Source organism: Pectinophora gossypiella, chromosome 19 (assembly GCF_024362695.1).
Source record: "Pectinophora gossypiella chromosome 19, ilPecGoss1.1, whole genome shotgun sequence".
NCBI lineage: Eukaryota > Metazoa > Arthropoda > Insecta > Lepidoptera > Gelechiidae > Pectinophora > Pectinophora gossypiella.
This window is the reverse complement of record NC_065422.1, coordinates 8,251,931-8,278,565: the sequence shown is the minus strand read 5'-3', so window position 1 is coordinate 8,278,565 and position 26,635 is coordinate 8,251,931. Positions and strand designations below refer to the sequence as shown.

Below are 26,635 nucleotides of genomic sequence, written 5' to 3'. Positions count from 1 at the left end.
CATTTTCTTAGGTATGTATTGTCAAGCACTAGCTCTGAATTAACATCCTTGAAGTCCGTTCACTCAAGCTATCGAATAGACTGTCGTATTTCGACACCATATCTAGGCCAATACCGCTTCCTTTCTGTACCATTCATATTATAGTAATCACTATAACCGTGTTTACTACGAAACAAATTTATTATAGCTGGAAATAATATTGCAAATAAGTTTTATGCTCTTTACTGGGATATGACAAATCAAAAATGAACTATTTCACTAGGACACCATGGTTACTTATTTTGACTTGACATATTGTAGGTTTGGAAACTACTTGGCCGGACAAATGGAGCGCTGAGGGCTATCATCTAGTAAACACCGTCGTACCGCAACCAAAATAAACCAACAACACTTATCCTTGAGTGATGCAAGGTCAGCAGCCATTTTGGAAAAAATATCAGTTCGGCAAAGGAATTATCAAAGTTCTTCCCTATCAAATCCGAATTCTCCCGCTTCTTTCATCTAATACGTTTTGTTAAATCGCACGGATGACGTTAGCTTAAAAGTCAGTAGGTATACTTATCTGAACTGCGTTTATGCTATTTATTTCCTTTCGTATCTTCTGTTCCATCGACACATTATTGAAAGCCTCTCTGACGGCGAAAAATTTAATGAGGAAAATCTGCGATGAAACGCGGTAAAAAGTTGTTATTATCCATTTTTTTACTGGCCTTGATTGTCCCACTGCTGGGCAAAGGCCTCCCTCTGAGCTTCCCCTTCTCCCTGTTCTGAGCGACCTCTCTTCAATCCGTCTCAAACGCATACAGGTCGTCTTTTCGTTGCAGCTTCCTGGGTCTGCCCCTGCGTCCAAGAGGTGTTCACTCCGTGACAGCTTTTCTTATCCATTATAAAACAAAAATAGATAGATAAAATACTTTATTAAGCACAATTGACACAAGATACGGAAATAAGGACAACAGATACAAAAAGGCACAACAGGCAGCTATATTGCTCGTGTAGCAGTTTCTTCCAGGCAACCTTTGGGTACAGAAAATAGCCTGTATACGTCCCTCTCCTGGGCACCAACATGCTCAATCAGACTGAGGGAGAATGAAGTACATTTCCATTGCAGGTGCTTGGCAAATTGTGTTGCAACAGTTTCCAATTACGACCCAGGGGTAAAGAATTGACATAAGGAGACGTTTTATTTCAATCCTCTACATTTTATTCGATTACAGTGTTATTTGCAGTAATTGTGTGTGTGTGTGTGTGTGTGTGTGTGTGTGTGTGAGAGGATCAGAAGAGCTCACCTGGGAAGTCCAAGATCGTTATCTCCCTAGCAATATCCCGTTTTTCACTGGGTATTTCCTAACCTGAAGATATAACAGGTCCGGTTTTTTTACAGAAGCGACTGCCTGTCTGACCTTGCAACCCGCGAAAGGAAAACCAGCCCAATACAGGTTAGGTAACATACCTCTGAAAATGCATTCAACATTCATTCATTTTGCAGGCTCTCTGAACTCGGACTCCGAACTCGAGTCGTTAACAAGTATGAAGTAGTGAATACCATTCGAGATAAAACTACTTATAATAAAACACTTCGCAAAAATGCACGTTTATCTTCAACTATCTTTTAATCCAAATCGATCCTAATTCGTAACTTGACTTCACGCTCGCTTGGTCACGTCGCCGGAAAATCGCGCTCCTTTCCATTGAAACGTCACGTACCCAGTTCCAATGTTCAGCGAAGCCTCCCCGTAGGAGGAAAGTGAATTTAGTGGCCTAACGTTTCTTTTTTTAGAAATCGCCCTCGGATAATATTCCTCTTGTTGTCGAGATTGGGAATTATTTCCTTTACCGCACAAGAACGTTGCGCGTGAGTTAATGTTAAACCGGATTGGGACTCGTAAACTTCAGTAAAGAATTGTGTAGTATGCACCCGTTTGGTAGTAAATAAAATCGCGCTTAACAGTGTATGAGAAAATGGTCGGCTTTCTGGTTATTTGCGAGGGAAAATATTGCAATGTTAAATGTGTACTTTATTACTTTATACATTGAATCAGAGGGAGGCACTACTGGTTGATTAAGGGGAAGCCTGTACCCAGCAATGAGACAACAAATTATGTATGTATAAAGTTTAATTTTAATGCGGGTTTCCTTAAAGTAGAGAGATCTCATAGAGTGCGAGGCAAAAAGGCAATTCTAGTGAAAAAACACTATTAAATTTTGGCATAGATTATTGATATCTGAAATATAATAGATATTAATCAAATATTGTTGAGTTGCTTCATTGGCATTCACTGGATATTCATTGAGGATAAAAACTAGAAGTTCAAATTCCCTGTTCCACATATCCCTACTGGGCTATGTGGTAGGGACGAATGGAATATTTTTCCACATATCGCACCCCCCGTGGAAAAACGCAGTAAGTGGACTAGCGACATTTTTTTTTTATTGCACCATTCAATTCAGCGTACACGAATACACCTTCTCACAAATTTTCATTACGATATCAGTAAAAATGAAGAAATTATTACAAAAATAATGAAATTGTGCAACATTGATAAAAATATTTTTCCCCCATAATAAGAAAGTAAGTATAAATACGCGATTTTTTTTTCTAATTTTCCCATATAGTAAAGTCATAATAACACTTACGTCGATTTTACACGAAAGTTTTTTAGGATGGTCGAGTCGTAAGTAAATGTACTGACATGTTTCACGACATTATACGACACGACAGTGGTTGTATGTGTAGTTACTTCGTTATTCCACGAATCTTGTAGCGTCACTATTTGGTGTAACTCCAGCTACTTGCCTATTCTGCGAATCTTTTAGCGTAACGGTTTGGTGTAACTATAATCACGTAGTTTTTTCCAAGCAAGGTTTGATATTACTATTACGTTATTTCATTTAACTTCATTTTTTGATGACATATTTTACACTATACTCTTCGTAAATATGAATACAACTCTTTTAAAAGCAATAATTTGAATCATTTGTCGTGTTATTCTAATTACCTACAAATATATACTACTTATTAATGTCCTAAATAAATATACTTACTTATCACTAGCGTAAATCGTTTTATTTTTTATTATATTTTTTATTTTATTTACGTTTTATTTGGTTACTGTACTTACGCCGCGCCGGCGGCGGCGGGCTGCATACTCAAAGAGAGGTATTAGAAAGATATTAGAGAGGTATTACATCTATCCACCAATTTTTTGTCAATCTCGACTTTTTATTCAACCAAAAATCGACCCTATTATTACTGTACTGTGATCGTTATTTGTAGGGTCGTATGCTGATCGTGGTTTTACCACGGTATTCCGTCAGTCAGCATACGACCCTACAAATAACAATCGCATTGTAGTAATAATAAGGTCGATTTTTGTTAGAATAAAAAGTCATGATTGACGAATGTTGGATAGATGTAATAATTATCTCTCTATTTAATTTGTTCATGGTGGCTACTCGAAGCGTGCATATCTTTGTGTGGAAGTAAAAAACCCAAGGATTATACGTATGCTCAACTTGGACAAAATCAAAGATGGTGAGTAATTTACTTATAAATAGACTAACTAGATTTTAGGTAAGTACCTATTACCTTACCTACTTAGTATATTACTATTTATTAGACTATTAATATTATAAATATTTTGTTTTGTAAGGTTTACACAGAAGCAGATACCTACCTACTTGACGTAAGTTGGTTTGGTTGATGCGTGATGATGATTGCACTCCTCTGTACTAATTATTAAAGTTAAACTAAGCATGCCTTTGTGCCTATTCGGTGATTTTAATCTATAAACTAACTACCTATTTAAATTGGGGTGTGTCGTTTTTGTACATTCGCTATCACCTGGCACAACACCTGGTAAATTAATAAAATAAAGATATTTTAACAAAAATCTGTTACGTGATCAACTGTAGTATTTCGGCTTGGTTGTGAATAATCTACCTAGTTATATAAGTTAACTTTTGCAAAAACACCCTTGATTTTGTTGTTATTTGTTCGCTTGAGTTTGATATACATACATTTTATTATTAACGCATTGGTACTAACCTTCTATTTAATACCTAAATAACGATAAAATATCTAGGTTTGTGTCTAATTATTAGGGTGATTTCGTAATGGGTCCTTTTTATTTCTTAACGTCCATTATGTACGTACCTACAAACAATGTATTTAAACCATTGTTACAATTAACAGATTCCACTAATACTGCAACCCAATCCGGTACAACTCAGTGGAAGAATGACCAGAAAAGCAAAAATATTTTAAGAAACTATGGGATATTTTCTCGTCGTAGTCAACATGAGACACATTCTCTTCTTAAGGTTCGTATGTACCTATTCGTATCCTACTAAAGTCGAGTAAACTTCTCCTTCTCTCGTGTGGGTTGAGACAATTGACTGACCTCATCTACCCTGGTATCAGGGTTACTAGTACTACTGAGCCGCCATAGGTCCTTGACATGCCTCATGTAACGACGACACACCTGCATACTTATTTAAGCCGCAACTGCCTAACATGCCCTCCGACGCACAGATCATCTTACTTTTGGGCAATCCGGTAACCAGACTGCAATGTCCTAGTGATCTCGCCGCTCGGTTGCGTTATGGGTATCACTTTGAGTACTTATGTATGTCGGTAATTAAGAAATAGTACTAATAATAAAATTAATATTAGTACCATTTCTGATTTACGCCTTGGCCGGGAAGATAAGCAGCTGAAAACGTTCCATGTTTTGTATGCCGAAATATCCTTTCAGTATTTGTATTCTAGATTGATATAGGTATTTAACTACTAACCTGGAAGCGGCGCGTGGTAAAGTTTCCCTGAAATAGAGTACTCTTATCATAACAACCACAAATATTTTTGATTTGCTTAATGTAGTTTTTTCTAGAGTTATCTCTTATGCAAACCAACTAGCTTTTATGGGGTTTTAGCCAAGTTGCAAACGATAAGTACGTAAAACGACAGTGACAGTGATTTGAGAGATTGACATGTAACCTTATGTCAATCACATACATTTTTATCACTGACACTGTCGCTTTTTTGGATACGTTGGAAAATTGGCTCATCTCTAAGCTTACTATAATAGGTATTAATGGTTATTTTTCTTTTTAGTAATTTATTATCATACTTAATAGTATTTTATATTTTGTCATTTGCAGGTTCTACCGAAAAGCAAAGAGGGGGTGATCGGAAAGGACTAACTAAAAATGAAGGTTTTTCTAATAAAGGCAAGTGCCAAAATGTACCGTATAAATATATTTTGTGATTATGCATGTAATAATTAATAAACGTTTTAAAATTCAAAGTTAGATTTTAATTACAAATATAAATAACTCCCTGAAAACTGAAAACCCATGCGGGTCAAACAGCTAGTAAATAAATATTCATTTTTTTAAAACAAATTAGAATAAACACTTAACACTGTTTTTATTTATTTCAATATACAGGCCCAAAAATTCACGTTCAAAATGAAAAATTTGATAGAGGGGCTCATTAGCCACCAGAAACACCCCCATGTATGTTCAGCGATTATTTACGGTTTAGGAGATCTGACCCATTTTACACCTTTTTCTTGATTTTCTATCTTACTTCAGAAATCATCATTTTGTCGCTATCCCTTTCTTAATAATTCATTTTTTTTCTTTCTAATTTTTAATTATTTTGCTTCATAACTATGCCTAAGGATGTGTATCGCTAGGTGAAAAAAAAAAAAACAGTCGAATGAAAGATAAAAAGTCATTGGAAGTCGGAATTCAAAGTGAGAATTCGTCTAAAATTTATACAGTTGTTAAAACTTCGCCGAAGAATAATAAACACATGAGATTGTCATGAACCCTGAAAGTGTTTTTAAAAACTGTTCCATTTAATAGGCTTTTAGACACATCCAAAAAAGTACCCTTAATAGGGGCATCATCATCAGCCGTATGACGCCCACTGCTGGGCATAGGCCTCTCCCAAGGATCTCCACGACGATCGGTCCTGCGCTGCCCGCATCCAGCGGCTTCCCGCGACCTCACGGGCATAAAACTAAGCAATGAGCCCTCAAAGATTTTACGACAGAAAGATTTTATTTTAGTATCTCATAGTATGTATGTAGTAACGGTTTGGGGAAAACTTTTTCCTTCATTACAATATGAATACCAAAAGTGACTGCAAGTTTTGTCTTCAGACTGTTGCTATGTCTACCCTGTTAGCGATTATGAGCGTGATTTTTTATTGAAAATGTGTCTTTGAGCACCTTTAACAACGATAGAAAGAAGCAGCTACCTACATTGTATGAGAATGTAATTTTTCCTTCAAATCTGTCTATCTTGCAATCTTTGAGGTCTAATTACTTAGTTTTTTGCTTCTATTAAGGGTACTTTTTTTGGATGTGTCTAAAAGCCTATTAAATGGAGCAGTTTTTCAGAGATACTTACTTTCAGCGTCTATGCCAATCTCATGTGTTAATTATTCTTCGGCGAAGTTTTAACAACTGTTACAATTTTGGTCCAATTCTCACTTTGACTTCCAATAACTTTTTTTTTATCTTTGATTTGACTGTTTTTATTTTTTTACCTAGCGGTATATATCTTTACACATAGTTATGCAGAATAATAAGATAATTATGAAGTAAGGGATAGCGACAAAATGATGATTACTGCAGTAAGCTAGAAAATCTAGAAAAAGGTACAAAATAGGTCATATCTCCTAAACTATAAATAATGGCTAAACATATATGGGGGTGTTTGTAGTAGCTAATGAGCCACTCTATCTAATTTTTCATTTTGAACTTGAAGTTCTGGGCCACCCTTTATAATGTATGAGCATACATACTTCTACATTCTAGACTAACCCCTGGAACAAACAAGTATTTAAAGATACATACAATTATTTTGAGATATTTCCTTATTAAAAAAGCAATTTCTATAGTTACACTATCAAAGATCATTTACTTTCACGTGGAACAAATAGGTTTCTCAACTTACGCAAAACATTTTGTTAAAATTTTTCGTGTAAGAACGAAGTAACTAATACTTACAACATCCGAGTAAGATGAAATCGGAAGGTGAACAACGTTGTAGGTAAAGTTACAACTGTCGATGTTGTTTGCACTACGTAATAATAAAGCAGTGTCTGTACTTACAACGGAACGTTTGATTATAGTTTCGTGGAATATCTACGCAATCGTGTTTTTTCAACTTTTTTTAAAATATACACAATTAATTAAAAATTAATAAATGTGGGTCAATCCGGGCTACATTTTGCTATTATTTTCTCTTTGAAGGTTATTTCCAGGACTTATAACTAATTAGTAGGACAGTTTTTTTTAGCTCCTGAAAAGTTGATAAAATCAACTTACTGCGTTTTTCCACGAAGGGTGCGATATAGTTACTAGGGGGCATAGATTGATATTTTGCTTCCACCTATTTCTACTAAGATACAGCACAAGCACATAGAAAAAACATTTATTGCAGATACCTAAAAAACCATCCTGGACATTACATCGGTACTGAAATTAATAATTAAACTTCTTAAACAAATCAACATAAGTAATTAAAACACATAATAACAGGTTCTTACCGCGTTTAAATCAGGGATATGAGACTCCCGATATTTCGACACTGTTGCAAGTGCCATGATTAAACGCGGTAAGAACCCGTTATTATGTGTTTTAATTATGTTGATTTTTGAAAAAGGCAATTCTAGTGAAAAAACCCTATTTGACATAGATTATTGATATCTGAAATATACATACATACATAAACTCACGCTTATTTCCCACCGGGGTAAGCAGAGACTATAGAATTACATTTACTTCGATCTTGACAAACTTCTCTTGCTTCCTCCACATTCATCAATCCTAAAACCTAAAACAATGTATAAATCAACATAAAATAATCATCGGAGCATTTCTAAAAAATGTCCAACCGTTATATCCCCTGTGATCAATTGCATTTGTGTATTTTCTGCCATTCTTCCCTACCAGTAGGGATAAACCAGTAGGGATATATGGAACAGGGGGTTCTAATGTAGGCGGCAGCGCTGTTGTGTGTTTCTAAATTTTGACAGTTCTCTGTACTATTTAGCTAAAATTCGTAATAAATTGCTATAAAATGTGGAGCAACTAAGAGTGTATCCCGTTTAAAGGACGAGTTACAAAAAAGAAGTCATCAGTTGGTAAAAGACATTTTTTCTTTGAAAATATGTTTTTCTTCGTGTAGTCAGGAGGAATAATCCCTAAAGATCGGAAAGAAGTATTCATCATAGTGTTATATGTATAACACTGCATGTTGTTTGCATTGCGCAAATGTCAAATTGCAATTATTTTATATGAATTGTTTCGATGTGGCCTTTTTCAACCCCAGATGGCAGAAATAGGCAGTTTTTATCCTCATTTGTCATATTGTGTATAATCAATATGTCAATGACCGTAACACAAAATTGCCCCAAAAACCTTGTTTCACAAATACATACGCATTTTATAAATATATCATATCATATGCCAACAGAATAAATAAATCATCAAAAACATCATGTGGGCTTCAACCATCCATTACGGCTGTCATATCAGTTCCAACGACAGCCTCAAAATTCCGGTTACCTCCCGTTTCGGTCGTCTGATTGACGTTTCGACCGCGATAAAAGTGTTGAAGATAACCTACTCAATCCCTACTCCATTCATAAATCACTTCACGTCGATCGGGACCCAAATTCAAATTGCGAACGGCGAATTCAAGCCTAACGATGTAGGTATAGATAGGTCCAGATGCCATCGCGAATGCCTTAAGTGAAATTTAGAAACATGCTGGTTTTTACCTGACCGCAACATTTGTCATTTGCCGCTCCCTTTTTAAGAGCCGCAAGGGATGATCTGTCACCTTGATAAATGACCTCGTCTAATGCGACCTCTTTTCACTAACTTGCTCTCTGAAATACAAAGTATAAAGTAAACGGCGACCCCAATGTGACGTTATTAAGTTTATTTTTTGTTGGCCGTAAACGGCAGTGGAAGTTATCTCTAGACTTTTCAACTTTGATCTTCATAGTAATTTTCCTACGGCGTATTCCAATTATGTTTTCAATTTGTTTCAGAATCACGAGGACATTGTGTGCGCGCGGAACACTTTTAAGGTATGTTTATGATTACTTTTGAGTTCCTTCGCAAATACTAATTGTAACTTTTTGCTTAAACGCTTCAAGATTGACTTTGTGTCTCTCGTTTTATTCAAACGTTTTCATATAATTTGTACGTAAACAATCTTAATGCTGGGGAAAGTCATCTCCTAATAGAAAAGGCGATTTAAGAGCATTTTAAATGTAGAGAGAAAATTAAATCGAAAAAATACTGACCCGGACGGACCCGCAGCCATTGTCCAGCCGGGACGAGCTTGTTAACCATTATACCACCGAGTCCTCCTCCTGTCCATGCGAAATTCTTCATATCGTAATTAATAACGACTGCGGGTTCAAGTCCCGTCCGAGTCAGATTTTTTAGATTTAATTTTCTCTTTGTGAGTTCCCCTAAGCAGTGTTATAAAAACGAAAAATACTTTAAATAGGTATACTTACTGGGGAATCTCGCTTTGTCAAACATAAACTAGCATAGGCAATTCGACTGTCAGTAATATTTATTTTTCTCTAATCACTGCTTTTATGAATATTAACCGATTTGTTTGTGTAGGTGTGTATATCTAAAACAGAATCTGTGTAATCACGAACTTTAAAATGTAATACACTTGGTAAAATCACATGGTACAAAAGTGTTTTATCCCGTTATGATTTGTTTAAACAAAGTGTACCCAATCATAGTAAGTACCTTATCTTTATAAATCATCATCACCAACCCATTAACGTCCCCACTACTGGGGCACGGGCTTTCCCTATGGATGGATAGGGAGATCGGGCCTTAAACCACAACGCGGGCCCAGTGCGGATTGGTGGTTATTAACGACTGCTAATGCAACCGGGACCAACGGCTTAACGTGCCTTCCGAAGCACGGAGGAGCTCGAGATGAAAACTTTTTTTTTGTGGTCACCCATCCTATGACCGGCCTTTGCGAATGTTGCTTAACTTCAACAATCGCAGACCGAGCGCGTTTACCGCTGCGCCATCGAGCTCCTCTCTCTATCTTTATAAATAAAGAAGTGCAATAAAGGATAGGGAAGTGTCTTTCTACAAGTGACGTCTTTCATCTCTTAACTCGGGACCCATTTTCCTTTTTCCATTAGATTTTCACAATGTCCCCTCAATATTTCCACGCGGGTACCTTAAGAGGATTGTCCAGACATGTTCACTGGTGTTGACCAGGGGTGGACTCGGGGGGTCATGGTCATGTCACTTTATGACTAGGCGTGCTTTATAATGGCCTCCGTGGTCCAGTGGTTGAGCGTTCGGCTCACGATCCGGAGGTCCCGGGATCGAATGGGGACATATCACAAAAATCACTTTGTGATCCCTATTTTGGTCAGGACATTACAGGCTGATCACCTGATTGGCCGAAAGTAAGATGATCCGTGCTTCGGGAGGCACGTTAAGCCGTTGGTCCAGGTTATTACTTACTGATGTAAATGAGTAGTTGTTACATGAGCCATGTCGGGGGCCTGTGGCGGCTCAATGATAACCCTGACACCAGGGCTGATGAGGTTGGTCGAAATTCTTCTCCTCACAAACCACACGATAGAAGAAGAAGACTAGGCGTGGGCGCCGCTATTGAACTTTTGCTTTTTGATTGTACCTACCTACAACACAACACACCTTATATTATATCGTTACTGGAAAGGCAAAATTACATAAGCGTCAAAATATCCTAAAATAGTCCTAAAATAGTAGTGTCCATCTAATGATATCTATTACTAGACATAGAAATTAAAAAAACAATGTAAACTTACGTTGACGTCATCTAAATTGGATAAATGGGTAAAAAGTAATTATAAAAACGATTAAAATACTTTAAACGACTTTTTCTTGAAATGGCATTTTGGCGCTTACGTAATTTTGCCTTTTCAGTGACGAATTATGTATACATATAAGTGTGTATGTACTTATATATTTATTTATTTACAGTATATTTTAGTTATGTTGGTAACATTTTATGCTTATTGCACCATCCCACGCTCCAATGCATAAACTTCTTTCACCCTAATGTTGCCTGGCAGAAATTGCTGTTTTGTGCAATAAAGAATGATTTATTGATTGATTGATTGAACACAAATTAATATTTTAGCCTTTTTTGGGCCTTAGGTACCTACTATTGACTACTTAAGATTTGACTACTGGTTAATCTTAAATACTCGTTAAAGCTGGGTCTGCATAGAAACTGCTAAGCGGCAAAGGTTCTTGTGTATATCAGCCAAACAGCCCATCACAGTTGACCCAGCGTTGACCACAGCGTGACCAATCATCAGAGCATCCAGGAGTTCCTACTACCAATCTGTAGGGTGTCTGGGTCAGGACAATCCTCTGTTAAAGTTTCCTCCTGGATTCGCGCCTGGTGACGTCACAAGACTGGGCTGCTGAATCGAAACGACATTTTGTTGGATTACCGGGCGAGGCAATTTCGCCTCTCGTCTTAACTGAAAATTGTCACCATTTTTTTTCTTAACTAATTTTATTTGTCAGAGTTGGGTGTTAATGTTCGGATATGCTGAGCATAGTTATTTACCAATTTCTTTGTCTTTCTGTATTCGTCGAATACTTTAGTTTTTAGCAAATCGGGATTTTTCGGAAGTTTTGTTGTGCTTGTGTAGTGACTAGTGAGTGAATACGCCGCACTCATAATCTTTCCATCGGGAATACTATGAAATGGTTAACAAAGTGATTTTTGTGATATACATGATGGGGTATGGAGCATAAAAAGAAAAAAAATATAACGGATAGGAATCATTGGTATAAGTTGATAAAAATTTTAAATACGCCTAAATACAAAAGGAATTTGTTTTTAAAGTTGTTAAGTTTAATTTATCGAAAATGTACAGTAATGAACAACGTTCCTTTTGCGTAAATACGGTCCTAAGCCCATTGAAGTATGAAGGGTTTAGGGGGGTACTTACTTGTGTATTCAGAATTTGAATTAATAAAGTGCAAAAAAAAACCAAATAATTTAGATAGGTATGATGATGATGATGATGATGATCTCTCCGACCGATTTCGGCCACGGCGACTACTTCGACTCCTAGATAGGTATAGTGTGCTAGGTAAGATGCGAAGTGCGAATGTGTCCAGTTTAGTGGACGTTTTTGGGACTTTATAGCGCCATTTCTAGATTTTTTGTCACTTTACAAAAAGAAAAACGTATCTATAATGTTCGTCAAATAATGTTCGTCTTTCAACGGTCAATTGATTCAAAGGCCTCCGTGGTTCAATGATTGAACGTTGGGCTCACGATCCGGTTCGAATCCCGGTGGAGACATATCACAAAAACCACTTTGTGATCCCTGGTTTGTTTAGGACATTACAGGCTGATCACCTGATTGTCCAAAAAGTAAGATGATCCGTGTTTCGGAAGGCACATTAAGCCATTGGTCCCGTTTACTACTTACTGATGGAAGTACGTCGTTATATGAGCCATATCAGAGGCTTTTGCCGGCTCAATAGTAACCCTGACACTAGGGTTAATGAAGTTGGTAATTCACCTCACAACCCACACGATAGAAGAAGTCAAAGATTCACGTTTTCCATTTTGTAAAGTGTCCAAAAGACATTTTGGTCACCCGTTATATAATATAGGTCAAAATCGCCAACCAAAACTCAAAAGGGAACTCAAAATATTGTCCCTATTCTAAATGCAAATATATTGCTGTTTCAATCCCAGTACTACAAAGAAACAATTTGGACCCCAAATGTCACTTTACCAATGACATTTCAAAGGTTTCCTTGTCCACCATAGCTGTTCCAAAATTCCGATAGGACTCAATAAGTGTTTGAAGGTACAATCAATCAGTTGTGGGGATTATTATTTCGGAAATTAATTCCCTTTGTTTGCGCTCAGGCTCATTTTGAAGCCAATTTTCAGTTTTAAGGATGAAAGACAATGGAAGTAATATAATATTCGGTACCAATAATACCCTTTTTATACGCATTTCTATACGTTTAAAGTATAAAAAAGTGAAATAACATTTTCCTCAACGTACAAGAAAAGTAAACAAATGCATAACCCTGTAAATAATCAAATTATCGGGGTCCGTTCAAAAACTCCGCTAAGCGAGACACGTCCGTTCAACAGGTGTTCTTAATTTGAAATCCAAATAAACGTTAATGCCTGATGTTCCTTCGTTTAAATGGTGGCCATTAGAGAAGAGCGGAGGTGGAAACGGGATAATGCCATAAATTTTGAATTAGGAATCCCAATTAGAAATGGTTCCCCGCATTCCTCGTTATTGAGTGTGAAAAATAAATTAATTTCTGGCTATGTATTTTTTATACCTAACTTTATCATTATGAGTGATTCATTTGATAATTTATTTATTTATTTATTTTTATATTTTTTAAAGAACGTCTAGGGCCCTGTGCCGAGGTTTTTCTTGCACCTTCTTTTCCCCGGCTATACAGGTTGTGAGAAGCTGCAGTAGTTTTAGGCGGATGAGACTTTCGTTATGTAAAATTGACGATTCAAACTGTAACTATGTTACCTATTGAATAAAGATATTGTTGAATTTGTTGAATAGGAGTCAGAGATACAATATAGAATAAGGTAGTCCATAACCCGTATGTTAAAAAGTACGTACATAATCCATCCGTCAACTTTTATGTCATGCTCAGGATGATGATTCCTTAAGGAAGTGACAGCACTGTATTTATGGGTTTCTTTTTTCTTTCTTTCTTCTATCTCTTCCCGTCTAGCAGACAAGTATAATACGTAACATGCCATGCTGCTATAATTATTATTTTTTATTATTTAAAAAGAAAAGAGCTCGAATTGATGCAACCCGAATGGCCACTGCGACCTAGCGAGATCTATTGTGACCAAATCCCTACATTTAAAAATAATCTTCCAGACAGATCCGTTCGATGAGATCTAGAGTATTTTTGGCAGGAAGCTCCAGGACTTCCTGGGGCTCCAATATGTGGCCGCCCAGTGCTCGGCTTCTACTGTATTCGAGAGCCTCACAGCTGCACAACAGGTGTAATGGCATCTCATGCTCCTTTAAACAGAATCTGCATAAAGGGAACTCGGTCAGCTCCATTCTATGTAGATACTAGTTGAGTCTGCCATGTCCCGTGAGGGCCCTTATAAAGATTTTTACCCACCCCGTAGTAAGCTGTTATCAGACTCATGGCTGTACATTCTTCTTCTTATCGTGTCGATGGCAAACTAAATAGTATCGCCCCAAAACTTGGCAACAAGTATGGCGCTATCTGCAGCGCTCATCAGATCCTCCTGCGTGCAGGTGTTTGGGCACACAGGACACGATGTAAGATGTTCCATCGTTTGAGGAACAGTGCCGCACTTTGTCCGAGCCATCCGAGAAACCCCACCTGAACAAATTGTCCTTACTTCGGCCCACCTGAGTTCGAAGATTTAGAGACTTCCAGGTAAGCCAAGGCAAATCAAGACCTGGCGGAGGTCTCTCGGACGGCGAAACAAAAGGTTTTGGGAGGTGTACCCGTTCCTGTTGTACATTTAAATACTGTAATATTATCTTCAAATCGATGAACTGTCATATTATGAAGTAGGTGCGTAAATATAATATGAAGATCTTTTGAAAACCTGATTCGAGCAATGTACAGAGAACGGAAGTAGGTAGATGCATCGTGTCGAGTTAGAGAACCCCTCGGGCCAATCTTGTTCGCTTAGAATTTAGTGATGTACCTACTTTTATCGATAGGTTTACTTATAGAGACAAATATCAAGCTTTTGAAGATAAATAGATCGTTCAGATACTTAACTAGATGGCTATAAAGATCTTTGCAATATGAAAACAAAGAAAATCTTCTTATCGTGTGGATTGTGTGGTGGAATACCAATCTCATCAACCCTGGTGTCAGGGTTATTATTGAGCCGCCAAAGGCCCCTGACATGGCTCATGTAACGACATACTTACATCAGTAAGTAGAAAAATAAAACATAAAAATTATCATTTTTTTTATCGTGGCAATAGACAACTGCGATACTGGCGGCTTCCTTCGTAAAAAGGCCTCACTCAGCATAAGCCGAAGCGCAAGCCACAGCGCTGGTATCGATATAATCGATAGAATGTTCATCGACTCTCGGCAACACTATGTATACAAGTAAGTAAACTACTGTTCAAGAACGCGCGTTTCCTGAAGGCATTAATAATGTCTAACTCAAACTTACGTGGATTACAGGCGAGGTTATGTAATAAACATAACTGGGATATGTACTCGAGACCTAGCTCTGAAGTTTGTCTGAAGGTGCAATAATTTAGACGCAAACTGCCTTTATAAGTCTCAGTATTTAATAAACATACGTACACAAGTAAACAGTACGTATACTATACCCATAGCGCGTACACATAGTACGTACCCATAGCGTGTACACATAGTACGTGTGTATGTAAACTCGCCGCATGACGGCATTATGCCTGAGGTCTCTTACTAGGTATAAAAAATAAAGATAAGCCTTTGAGAATTTTTATCATATAGGTACTGAACTCCGTGGTCCAGTGGCTAAGCGTAGACCTCACGATCTGGGGGACCCATGTTCGATTCCCGGTGGGTCTATCACAAAAATCACTTTGTGATCCCTGGTTTGGTTAGGACATTTACATGTGCTCTATATTTATCTACGGACGAACCACTTTCTTTCTGAAATACCTTTGGGTTTCCTCCTTTCTATTGGCCTTTAGAAACTATAAAGTTCCACATTAATCCGTAAATACTTTCCATCCAATAAACGTCGTACTTTGTTACCTCTCCTAGCACGAAATGCGACCTGACCCGAAGTAATTTAAATTCTGTAAATTAAGAAAACGTAACTTCGAATTTTGTTTGGCAACTAAAAGTTGGAAATGGGGTAGTATTCGTGAGTACCAATATTTACTTTACACGCGACAATTTCTGTAGAAATAGGTTTAGATATTGGATTTGGCACTTCTGGTAGAACATAACATAGCAAATAGATATTTTATTGCGCACATAGGAAATACAAGATACAGGCACAAAAGAGAAAAAAGTAAAATAGGTGGCCTTATTCCTAAGTAGCAATCTCCTCCGGGTAACGTATGGATTTTGGGTCTTTGCAGGGCTGCGTTTTGAAGATTTTTTTTCCAAAATGATGATCATGTATTTTTTATATTTATAAAAAAAAACCCGCAGTTACTATGTTCTGACACAGAACTTCCTCCATTTTTGAACTTTCTCTTTTTTAGTTTTAAAGTCGCCGTAAAAGTCGGTTGATAGCTGATGTCAGTAGCGTAGCATGCCATGCGCAAATTCTATTGCTTCGCGATAAATGAAGTATTTCTATTTGACAGATTTACAAAGATAATTTATTGCCCATTAGGGGATTATATAACGGAATTTGAAGGGTATATAGATAGAATTGTGAGTCGTAATCTCCTAAAAAATTAAAAAAGCTTCGTTTGGCAAAAAAGGCACATGAATGCAATTGAATAAAAACACTACACGTTTCAACGGAAATTAAATCGGCAGCATATATTTTAACCCGATTGAACAAGTTTCAGTTTAACTATGCGGATGTGGCATAAATTTTGTTTATCGACACTTTTCAGTGCGGACGGCTTTTGTTTCGTTAGAAAAATTGCACCAAATAACATTTGAGTGTCGAAATACGTAAAATATTGGCGTAACAGGACTGTAAATTTTCAGAAAACTGTTCAAAATGTAGCAATAAACTTGGTGTTTTCATGTTTGAGATCCACGCATGGTTATTTTTTTATTCACTCCTTATTGAATGATTAGTGTGCCATCCTGCCGGCATACGAGTAGATACGTAAAATGGTTAAGGGTGTTGGGACCCTCGCTCTATACATTTCGACGACAATAGATGGCGTAAGTGTAACCGATCGAAATCATTGTTTTTGTCATTGATAAACTAAGCTAAATGAGCTCTACACCTTTTTGCCACCACTTGATCCGTGCTTCGGAAGGCACGTTAAGCCGTTGGTCCCGGTTACTACTTACTGATGTAAGTAAGTAGTCGTTACATGAGCCATGTCAGGGGCTTTTGGCGGCTCAACAGTAACCCTGACACCAGGGTGATGAGGTTGGTATAACACCTCACAATCCACACGATAAAAGATTAGAAAGTCTAGAGAATAAGTTCTTAAGAAACAATAAAAATATACCCCTTCCTATTTTCTTCAGGTTGACTCTGGCTCTGAAGTTATTGACAACTTCCTATTTAAAAGTTCTTTTTATGACTTATTATTAGAAACTACATAAAGAAAAAAAATGTGAAGGTTTATTTACGTTTATTTGTAACAAAATACAGAAACTAGGTATATACTAAAAAATTGTATGGGTAATAATTATTGATTAAACCCGTTATATTTATTCAATGATTTAAAGAAAATACATTATTATTTTTACCTATTATGACACAAATAAAATGAAGTCTCAGAAATAATGGTAAGTAAATGAGAAAAATACTAAATTATTTACGTTTTACACTGTGCCATACACGTACGCCATCTAGGTAAAGGATAGGAACTAGACTATGGTCCCCACACCCTTAATGCGTTAACACATACATTACAAAACAATACAATTACTATTTATCGCAGACAAAAACACATACATACATATTGTCGCGAGTTTTTCCTGCAGTACCTGTGTTGTTTTGACGTGCCTCATTGTAGATTTTCAGCATATTATATGGCAAGAACTACTTACGCGACTGAAGGATGGATAGGAATTAGTCTAGGGTCCCTACACCCTTAAGTGGCAGTGGGCAGGGCACATCGGTTCTCGAGTGGAAACCACGGATCGAAAAGCGCAGCGTGGGCATGGTCCACAAAGTGGAGGTGGCGGGAAAACGCTGGATGCTAGCAGCAGAGAATCGGTCATATGTGGCGAGCCTAGGGGGAGGCTTATGTCCAGCAGTGGACGGTTTCCGGTTGATGATAATGATGATGATAATTAATGTAAAATGCTAAAAATACATAACATAAGTTCACGACTGTATCCCAATTGGATTGGCGTACATCCATTTCAAGATGAACTAAGTACTCACACCTCACCGAGCTTTCTGTTAGACCAACGTGATTAGGTGGTGAGCCGCATCGCCAAAAATACATTTCTAGAAAGTAGCAAAACGAATTTTCTAGTTTTTTTGTTAAGTACAGTTAAAAACAATCGGTTGTGCCATGTTTACAGAAAACATTTTGTAGCACCTATTGGCAATTTTTTTATTGTCTTGCCAACGCTGACGAATGAAGTGTTAGTTTTATAACTAACTCATTTAATTAATTCGCTGAATGAATTATTGCGTTGACAGCGACTTCCCGAACTGCGATTCCCGCTACGGCGACTGTCTTGACGTCGCGTGATTTTTTCTGTATAGTACACTCTAGGTAAAAACTGTTTGGAAATGAGCTTTTCATCAATTCGCCGTTCGGGGAGTCGCTGTCAGCTCAATAGCACCGAATTATCGCCCTTATAATAATCGTTGAATATATTTATATAAAATTCTTTAAGCATTTCAGAGTTTCGGAGTAAAAAAAAACATAATCCCTTTTTTATGAAGCTTCTGTTGAAAGAGGAAAAAAGGAGGTAGGAGGTATAAAATTAACAAAGTTTAATGAAAACATTTGGCTTGAAGATCATCCTTCTATTAAGAAGCAAACAGGTGTAAAGGCAAATAGATAGATGAATATAATTTGTAATTTTCTTAAGGAAAAAGTAAAGTTGAGTGATGGGATAAGGTTTCACAAAGAATATCGATAATGTAACATAAAAAGTTATATACGTCCCACAGCTGGGCATAGACTGCTCTTCAATCAACAGGATATTCCTTTATTTATGTAACAATGCCTTAATACATAATAGATTACATACAAAACAAACAAATGATTCAGCTTATTTCTAGTTCTGCTGGAAGAGATCAACAGAACTTCACAATGTTTGTATAAGAATATTTTTGTATAAAAATATACAAATATTTCAAATATTCGAAAAAAAAATTATTGCACTGAATAAAAAACAAAATAAAATAATTTTAACAAATTTTATTTTTATTTGTTTATTTTTTTTTTAAAGAACGTCTAGGGCCCTATGCCGAGGTTTTTCTTGCAGCTTCTTTTCCCCGGCTATACAGGTTGTATAAAGCTGCAGTAGTTTTAGGCGGATGAGACGATCGTTATGTAATAGTAGGGTCGATTGATTCTTTCAAATATTGTTCCTCTCAGACGACGCCCTGAGTTGTAGTTCGCGCCCAACTGGGCACCCTCAGGCTTGTTGTTTTAAACGTTGTACCGGGTGAGAGCCTTCAGCGCTCCCCATTTGTCCGGCCAAGTAGTTAATGCCATCTGCGGCAAACCTACAATAAGTCACGTCAAAAAAAATGCAAGATTATGAAATTTATGATATCAGTAAGGATAAGCCCATCTCTAGAAGAGTAATAAAAGATAATAAGCATTGTGGAAGCGGCCACTGCGAACAAAGGTAAAGAAAAAAAAAAAAAATTAGAAACTTTATTTGCTTCCTCCTTCGGGTTGGTTCTTGAAGAAAATATTAAATTCCGTGGAAACAATATACATACTTCGTTTCAGTATAAGAGCGGCAGAATAAAAACCAAAATAAAATATTTTTAACAATTTTTTTTTTTTTTGTAATATAACAATATTTTACTTTATGTTAAAGCCTTGAATGAAAGTGTCAACCTTGGAAGAGATTATAGCTCGTAAAAAGAACTTGTCTAATAAAGCAGCTTGGTGAATTATCCATTACGAAGAATACTTAATCTTCGCTTTATAGTGAAAACGTCTTTTCTAAAAATCACAACATAATATAACATAGCATCGCGCCTTCGAAGCACGGATCATCTTTCTTTCGGACAATCAGGTGATCAGCACTTACTGATGTAAGTTAGTAGTCGTTAATGAGCCATGTCAGAGGCCTTTGGCGGCTCAATAGTAACCCTGACACCAGGGTTGATGGGGTAGGTAATCCACTTCACAGCCCACACGATAGAAGAAGAATAGCATCACGCCAGCATCCCCTGTGGTGTGTACTATACTCCCCATTGCCAGATACGTAAGTCCCATGTATAAGGGGCAAAAAGAGGGGACGAGAATGACTTACATTGACCAAATTGGAGATGTCCTTAGAAAGGTTTAATACGATCTACTCTGAATCGGCGTGCGTGTATGAAGCGATTGATGAATGTGGAGGAAGCCAGCGAAGTGTGTCAGTATCGAAGCAAATGGAACTCTATAGTCTCTGCTTACCCCGGTGGGAAATAGGCGTGAGTTTATGTATGTATGTAATAGTAGCAAGCCTATTGTCATTAGCCGGGCAAAAATCCTGGAAACCATATGATATCAATTTTCTCAGACACAATAAAAAGAGTTTATGACATAATGATACGAAAAGGTACTTATTACCTATTTTCTTTATTAATATACCGGGTGTTAGTGACATCGTAACAAAAACTTTGAGGGGTGATTGAGGCCATGATTCTGAGATGATATCAAGTGGAATTTTCCGTCGCAAAAGTATGGAATTGAAAATAATTAAAAACAACACAAAAATTTTCAGGAATATTCAGACTGAAAATTCCACTTGATATCAACTCAGAATCATGGTCTGAACCATCCCCCTCAGTATTCGTTACGGTGTCACTAACACCCATACCTACTTGTATGGCTATCGTATGTACTTGTGTGGGGTGTAAGTGACATCGTAACGAATACTGAGGGGGATGATTCAGCTGATTATTCTGAGTTAATATCAAGTGGAATTTTTCATCGCAAAAATATAAAATTGAAAATAATAAAAAAAAACTAAAAAAAATGATAAATTTTGCGACGAAAAATTCCACTTGATATTAACTCAGAATCATGGCCTGAATCTTCCCCCTGAGTATTCGTTACGATGTCACTAACACCCTGTATATAACAAGGCAGATGCGAAAATGAAGATATACTTTGGTGTTTGTCTCATAACGGTCAATACGCAGTTGCGTTTCTAAATATCTCCCATTGAATCAATAATTCGCTTACTTTACTTCTTTTTGAGTCTTTTTGTAATTATTTCTTTTTATTTTGGTGCAAAAAGTGTATTTGTATTGTATTGTATACTTCAAAAGATCTCGCTTCAAACACAAGTGTTATAATACCTCATAATTTCATTATGATCGACACAAAGGTCGACCTCTGCAATTGAAGGGGAAATCAATCAGATTTTACTCAATGACAATAATAGGGAAAAATCCGGTCCCATGAAAATTGGTCCGATAATTTATTCCATTACACAACTTTTCCTGTTTTCTTTGAAAATGAAAACCCCGTAAGGAATATATAAATATTAATAAATAATATTTATTTCAGACACTGGTATAGGTAGGTAATTGGTAAGCCGTGGTAGCCCAGTCGTTAGAACGCTTGCCTCTCACTTTGAGGTCGCAGGTTTGAATCCAGCATAGGCCTAAACCAATGATTGTCGAATTTGTTTTAGAATTTATATTTTGAATATTGAATATTGGATCGTAAATGATTATCACGTGTTCAGCGGTGAAGGAAAACATCGTGAGAAGACCCATATTCCTGAGAAATGCATTTCCGGAGGTATGTGACCTAACCTGTATTGGGCTGGTTTTCCTTTCGCGATTTGGAGGGACAGACAGGCAGTCGTTTCTGTAAAAAACCTGACCTGTCAAATCTTTAGGTTAGGTAAGCGGACCTTGTGAAAAACCGGATAATGCTAGGGAGATGATGATTGGTATAGGTAGGTATACTTGAATTATTTTTAAAACTTGAGTCTATTACATAGGTCATCATCATCATCACTCTATTTGCATCAAATGCAGTGGTGTGCCGTTCTCGGGAATGCTCTCAGAGCGGGAATGTCCCCTTTATAAAAAATCTTTAATAGTAAGGACACTAGTTGGTTTTCTTTTTCAATTTGATTTTTCTTGTACTCTAGTCTTATCTGCCTAAAAGTTAGGTAATAACGCTTTTTTTACATATTTTTACGCTTTTTACTACTGGGAATGTTCAATCAATCAATCAAATCAATCACTTCTCAAATTCCATTAATTACCTGACCGGAAAAAAATAAAAACGCAACCCGTTTATTTTTTATTTATGTTTAAGATATCACCTGGATTCAGATGATCGTCTGGAGGTTAGCCAAGTTGCAAACAATTCGACGTTTTTGTTTTCTTTAATTTTTGACGTGACTTATTGTAGATTTGCCGCAGATGGCATTAACTTCTTGGCCGGATACACAATTCGACGGAGCTCCGTATTACTCTATGTATTACATCAATCCTATATGTTTTTTCACTGTTACTTTCTTTATTGTCAAAATCGTTTGAAACCTGACTAAAGCCACACCACGGACACTTCATACAAACAACCGTGTTTTACACAGACACCACACATTGACGTATTCGTACACACGCAACTGTGTGTGTGACTTCTGACGCCATACGATTGAAGACTAAACTATGTTCGACGGGTGGGGGGTGAGGTAAACCTAGCTCATCTGCTGGTAGGGAGCGGAGAGTTGCCGTTCTACACACATACATACATAAACTCACGCCTATTTCCCACCGGGGTAAGCAGAGACTATAGAATTCCATTTGCTTCGATCCTGACACACTTCTCTTGCTTCTGTTCGGTCTCGCCATTCTATGCGTAGTATTATTCCTTATTCTATGCTAAAGCCCCAGTCTTGTTGGTTGTGCAACCAGTCAAACATTTTGTGGGTGTCCTAGTGAGATAGGGCCCTAAGTGGGATGTATTTGGAAGCCGCAACTTCTATACTAGTAAGTAATGTATAAGTGTATAAAATAGTCGCATAGTAATAGTAACTTTTCTTCTTCCTAATCCTTTTATCCCCTGTTAGGATGTAGTGCTTGAATAACATTTACACTCCTCGCGGTCTTTTGCAGTCTCTATAGCTTGCTCCCATGACATGCCGAGAGTTTTTAATTCCCGATCAACCGAGCGTCGCCAAGTCTCTTTGGGCCACCCCCTTTTGTATTTTGCGTAGTAGTAACTATGAGAATAGGTACAAATAAATGTCAAACTTAGTTTAGCTATGCAAGCTTTTGTACATTAAGTTCAGAACCAATAAAGACAGTAATATTTGAAATGGTTATAAAGGCTGTAATCTAGAGTTCGTGTGAAATTTCTATGCAAATAATAACAACAAAGAGGCGTGTTACACAAAATGGAAGTCTAAATGCAATTGTTGCTAGGTATGGTGGCAGTGTGGTGAGCTTAGCGTTTTTGCTCCTTTTGACGACTTAATGACATTTTCCTTTAGGTCGCACTTTTAGTATGTTTCTTTAGCCTAACGTGTCGTACCGTGTGTGTGTTCATGTCCTGTGTCATGTTGTGTCCTGTGTCGTGTTGTGTCTTGTGTCCTGTGTGTGTTGTATCATGTCGTGTCTAAGGTACTTATAATTCATTTATAGTAAACAGTTACCAACACGGTAGACGAGACGAAAACTTTATCTAAATCAAATATTAGGTATCCAAATGTTATCTAGAAACAACTACCTTAGCAGCAATGTCTTCGTTTAATACTACTCATAATACTATTTAATTACAATATTTGTTTTTATAGTATTATTGAGCAATATAATTAAATTATCCTTCTTTGACAAGTAATAGAAATAGAAATGTTTTATTGCGACCATGTGTTCGTACAAATTGTGGTGTTATAAAAATACAGAAGTAAGTAAAACCGGGTCCATATTGATACTATAATCAACATGCACCCGGTAAGGGCACTGCAACTGGTAGAGAGGACAACATACTTAATTATTAGTCAGTCAGCCATCTTCGGGCGCATCAGCGTCGTGCCGACTAGGAGTCGAAGTGGTCGCTATGGCCGAAATCGGTCGGAGAGATCATTCACAATTTATATTTATCATACTACTTTTTAACAATATTATTGCACTTATATTTTAAGTATTGTTTTATATGTCTATTATGATTTAATTTATAAAATTTTATTAAAAATAATAATTTTAAATTATCATTTATATACTCATTAACTGTGACGTCACTCGGGAGTCTAAATACATTCTCGTCTCTATGCCAGACTATGTCACCATACTACATCATACATACTCTACACCTTAGTGTTATTGAAAAATAACTCCTTCAAAATTCGCTTTCCCTGTCACCATACCCTCTTTCATCGGAAAGTGCTTACCCTCGCAGTTAAGAGCCGAGTTAAGCTTCAGTTTATTAAGTTTTAAACATCGTTTCCTGGCTATTGTTACTACGTGCACTAAACACTGATGTCGTGGTGATTTTAACAATGTTGTTCTAGCAAGAAGTGCCTAGCTCCTTGATGGAGTCAGACTGGGTGGAGGCTTTATCCAGTGTAAGAAAGTAATTGAGAGTGAGATGCCTCTGAGTAGCATACGTAGATTAAACATACATAAAACATAAATAGCTTATATACGTCCCACTGCTGGGCACAGGCCTACCCTCAATCAACCGGAGGGGGTATGGAGCATATTCCACCACGCTGCTCCACTGCGGGTTGTGTGGAGGTGTTTTTACGGCTAATAGCCGGGTCCAGTGGATTAACGTGCCCTCCGAAGCACGGAATTTTTTTTTTTTTTTTCATATAATTAGGTGATTCAAGCCTATAAAGTCCTTACCAAACAAAGGACAGTCTCACAAAGTGATTTCGACAATGTACCCATCGGGAATCGAACCCGGACCACCAGATCGTGAGCCTAACGCTCTAACCACTAGATCACGGAGGCTGTTTTCTTGCTCAAAGTTATACGTATTTGCCTTTCTGTATTTTTTGGTGTGTCCCTCTCACAATTATGGTCTTTGATCACACCTTAATTACCAACTTAATTGTCCCTGGCATACGATCCTATGCGATTTACACATCTGAGAACATAATGGAGTTAGTAAGTTATTAATTCCAGATATCTTAATTATTAATGTTATCTGCCATTTGGAATTCACTGATATATTTATTCAAACTATGTGGGTTTGATTGACGTAATTATTATGTTAGTTTCATATCAGCTGTTAGGTACTAGATTTAATAGAACTGGTTTTGAAACCATATTCAATCACACATAATATTGATTCTCTCCCGTGTAAAATGTGAAATCAATAATCGACTTCATCAACCAGTGTCAGGGTCATCTTACATCGTGTCCTGCGTGCCCGAACACCTGCACGCAGGAGGATCTGATGAGCGCTGCAGATAGCGCCATACTTGTTGCCAAGTTTTGGGCCGATGCTATTGAGTTTACCATCGATACGATAAGAAGAGAAGTCAGGGTTACAACATCGCCATAATCCCCTAATATTTATCCCAACAAAAACATTTTCATGTAAAATGTGCCAAGTCGAGATCATATCGATGGCAAAGTCAAAAAGTTATCAGATCTTATGTAGAGCTAAGCTTCTAACTCTACACGGGCCAACAATACAAACTCTAAGTTCACCAACTCTACACGTTGGGCAAAATATGGGGCTTGTCCGTTTCATTCCTACAACTCCTACAAGTAACCATGATGACGGCATAAAATTGTTTATTTTTCATGTGATGATAGCGAAACGGCCTACTTAAATTGTACGTATTGTCAGGTCCGATGACAATTTAATCTACTATCTTTCCTTATCCGCGTGGACTGCATCAAGCCTGTATCTCCAAAGGGGTGAGCTGAGATGAATAAATAGTATATCAAATCAAATATACTTTTAATTTCAACGTACAGACATTACACATGGATAGCTATGTCGGTAAAGTAGCATGTAATAGGGAGCAACCCTAATGCCATTAACCGGGCACATATCCTGAAAACCACGTGATATCACTCAGATCTGTGATCCAAACATGAATTCGACTTTTTAAGTTTCATAAAGTCGAATTCAGTAGTTCGAACTCGTGACACGACTAAGTCACGCGTTTTTCGAATAGGGCTTTTTTTTGACGTGACTTATTGTAGATTTGCCGCAGATGGCATAAACTACTTGGCCGGATACACAATTCGACGGAGCTCCGTATTGCTCTATGTATTACGTCAATCCTATATTTTTTTTTCACTGTCACTTTCTTTATTGTCAAAATCGTTTGAAACCTGACTAAAGCCACACCACGGACACTTCATACAAACAACCTTGTTTTACACAGACACCACACATTGACGTATTCGTACACGCGCAACTGTGTGTGTAACTTCTGACGCCATACGATTGAAGACTAAACTATGTTCGACGGGTGGGGGGTGAGGTAAACCTAGCTCATCTGCTGGTAGGGAGCGGAGAGTTGCCGTTCTACACACATACATACATAAACTCACGCCTATTTCCCACAAATGGGGAGCGCTGAAGGCTCTCACCCGGTACAACGTTTGAGACAACAGGCCTGAGGGTGCCCAGTTGGGCGCGAACCTCGGCTCAGGGCATTCGAATAGGGCTACCAGGGAGGAAAATATGATAGAATAAAAATAATAGAATATAAATACTTTCTTATAAAAGGACGCCCCACACATAAATACAAGAGAATAA

General features: G+C 37.3%; 1 protein-coding gene across 1 annotated transcript in view; it reads left to right on the top strand.

Moving 5' to 3' along the window:
* Positions 1-26,635, top strand: part of LOC126375645 (brain tumor protein) — a 626,498-nt gene that overhangs the window by 158,598 nt on the left and 441,265 nt on the right. Inside the window, exon 2 of the mRNA XM_050022678.1 lies at positions 9,080-9,118. The gene's annotated coding sequence lies outside the window, so the exon portion shown is untranslated. The remainder of the gene's footprint in view (positions 1-9,079; positions 9,119-26,635) is intronic.